Source organism: Manacus vitellinus, unplaced genomic scaffold, assembly GCF_001715985.3.
Source record: "Manacus vitellinus isolate BGI_N305 unplaced genomic scaffold, ASM171598v3 scaffold_75_pilon, whole genome shotgun sequence".
NCBI classification, from domain to species: domain Eukaryota; kingdom Metazoa; phylum Chordata; class Aves; order Passeriformes; family Pipridae; genus Manacus; species Manacus vitellinus.
In genome coordinates, this window is record NW_021940789.1 from 486,248 (window position 1) to 488,657 (window position 2,410).

General features: G+C 48.5%; 1 protein-coding gene across 1 annotated transcript in view; it reads right to left on the minus strand.

Moving 5' to 3' along the window:
* Positions 1 to 2,410, minus strand: part of PUM1 (pumilio RNA binding family member 1) — a 53,721-nt gene that overhangs the window by 15,474 nt on the left and 35,837 nt on the right. The gene's annotated exons all lie outside the window — the stretch shown is intronic.

Sequence of the window (2,410 nt, forward strand, 5' to 3'; positions counted from 1 at the left end):
CTAGAACTGCTCTCCTCAGCCACAGCTGCTCAGAGAGGGCAAGAGTGTCGTCATTGCCAGAGCCCGGGACCCGCCAGGGCCCCACCACCAGTGCTGGAGTGTGCAGGGAGTGACTGGATGTGGCACTCTGAGCTCTGGGTTGGTAACTCAGATTAGAGAACGGTGATAATAACACCAAGGTCCCGGGTTCAATCCCTGTACAGGCCATTCATGGGCTCAATGACCTTGTGGGTCCCTTCCAACTCGGAACGTTCTGATCTCTTCCCAGTTGATCAGGTGGGGATCAGTCAAAGGTTGAACTCGATGATCTTGCAGATCTTTTCCAGCATAAATGAACCTATTTTAGGATTCCCAACAAAGCTGAGAGAGCTGCCCCCAAAATAATTTAGATGGGAACGTGTCTGAGGTCAATCCTCAGTATGGCACTGCTGCATCAATTTAGGAACAGCAACAAACTGCAGCCAAGGACTTTGATGATCCTGGTGTGTCCCTTCCCTCAGGATCCTCTATGATTCTGTGACTCTATTCAATGACATGGAATCTACGACTGTGATTCCATGACAGACTGAAATAAGTCCTGTTCCTTGCTCTGTTTCCAAACTGTCTGAGTCAGCCCAGTGTCAATCCCATCACTCCAACTTTTGGCTAATTTGCTCTTTCCAATTACCTTCACCTCCATCCTCAGGTTTTTCCCACCTATCTTGTTACTATGCCAAGAAGTGATTTAAAAGAAAAGCAGGGGACAGAATTAAGATAGATAAGGACAAGGCAAGTATAAAAATTGTGGATAAAAAGCTCCAACTCACTATCAAATACGGGTGAATAACAATAAATTAAAATCAGTAAATAAATAGGGTTTAAAATCCTGTGCTTTCACAAATGGCCTAAATATCTGCACCCAGGTTAAGAGAGATGCTGTGTTACCCCACAACAGGACTATGGGGAACAGGTTCATCACACAGGGAGCAGAGTGGACTGTGGACAGGAACCAACCTAAACCTTCCAGTGCTGCTTCCTTGTCTGTGGTTTTTCAGGATTGGTTTCAGTGCTGTGGCAGAGCACTTTTCCCTCTCCTGCAGGGCTCGGGATCCCTCTGCTGGTCACAGCACAGGAGGAACCAGCACGGATTTTCCTGGGTGGAACAAAGTCCTCCCAAGAAAAAGGTCCTGATCACATGGGAACCTGCCACCTGCAAGGCCAGGGTGAGGCAGAGGGGACAAATCCATGGAAATAAAGCTCCCAGGAGTCTGTGCCAAGGAGGGAAGATCTTCATAGAAAGCTGGGCAGGGCTGGCTGCACAGAACAGACCTGCTCCTGGCAATGACAGGGGCTAGAATTAAAATATTAAATAAAATAGAGCTGAGGGAGCTGCACTCCTTGGCCATCGACACCTGAAGGAAGATCCCATGCAGGAAACAGCACATGAGAATTATGGATCTGATAACAGCCTAATTAATTATTGATTATGACCTCTGTGGGTTCCTTCCAGCTGAGGATATTCTGTGATTCTACATCTCTGAGGTGGGCAAATGCCCTCTGGAGCTGGTGCCAAACCTGCCCTTTCCTGAGGGAGAGACTTGAGAGCTTCATGCTCAGCCTTGTGCTGCCTTGGCCATCACCTCCTTCATCTGTGGCTCCTCAAACTAAGCAACAGCTCTGAAAAGCCACCTGGTGATATTCCCTGCTGCTGGAAGGCCCAGGATTTTCAAAGGACAGTAAAGCACCTCTGAGGCAAAGGAGATCCAGCAGAGACAAGCTGAGCAATGGGGCACTGACACTTCCCATGCCATTTGAAGATCTCAGAGTTATCACTTGTTTGAAAGCCTGGAGTCAGAGTCAGGAGTGAAGTGGAAAACTAGTTCCTGATCTCTGCAAATGGCTGTGAGAGGGGAGGGTTCAGGACTCAGGCTCTTATCTCCTGGGCCTTATGTCTCAGTTAAGAGGGAAAGCACAGACTGTACAGAAAACCTGTCAGAGGTTTTCTGAGAAAACCACCATCATTTGAAGATTCAAAATAAACCACAAATCACTCCAGTTTTCCACCTCTCTCTCTCTCTCCTGATGGAAATGGTGACTGCAGGTCTGCCCACGATGTTCAACATCATCCTGGGAATTAAGAGTCCCTGTGAGGGACAGGTTTCCTAAATCACACAATTCCTAAATTCTGAACCCCAACAGTCACCCACCAAAGGCCAGAGATCTTGGGGTGCCACAAGCTCCTCTGTGCCAGGGTGTGGTTGGGAATGTGACTTGTTCAGATCCCAGATTTCAGTGGGATCTTATCAATAGTTACAATGAAACAGCTCCTTCATCCCATGAGCCAGGCTGGGAGAGCTGGGGGGGTTCCCCTGGAGAAGAGAAGGCTCCAGGGAGAGCTGAGAGCCCCTGGCAGGGCCTAAAGGGGCTCCAG